Raw genomic sequence first — 514 nt, 5'->3', positions numbered from 1 at the left:
TTATTAGAGCCTTGTGTAGCCCAGCTAGAAAAAAAGAGCAGTGGAAAGTAGTTTTTTTTTCATGTATAATGTAAAGAATTTAGTCATTTCTTTTTTCTTTTATGTTTGAAGGAAGATGTGGACCAATAAGATTATCTGTTGTCATTTAACTTGGCCAATCAGCAATGAGCTCCCAGTGACCCTTGCTGTTGACCTTGATCACATGATTTCCTGTGTTGCCATTTTCGTTCCTGTTCATATAATGCCATGTGCCAGAGAAACTAATGTTCCCGAAGTCGAATCGCTAGGAGTTAAAAGCAAGTCTGCTGCAGTTGTTTTTGGTTGTTCAGAGTTTCACCCTGTCAACGGTCAGGTTTTTTTGTTATCTGGTCAACGGATGACTCGACAGACGGACCCAGTCTGAAGCAAGCCCCATCGAGGAGCAGTGATTCCACAGTTCCAGTTAACTGGATGGCGAGCCAACCCGAAATTGAAAAGGATTTGCCAAGGTTTTATTGAAGCCAAAGTTTCGTTC

Source organism: Aulonocara stuartgranti (genome assembly GCF_965226115.1).
Source record: "Aulonocara stuartgranti genome assembly, chromosome: 19".
Classification (NCBI taxonomy): Eukaryota; Metazoa; Chordata; class Actinopteri; order Cichliformes; family Cichlidae; genus Aulonocara; species Aulonocara stuartgranti.
This window is presented reverse-complemented; position numbering follows the sequence as displayed.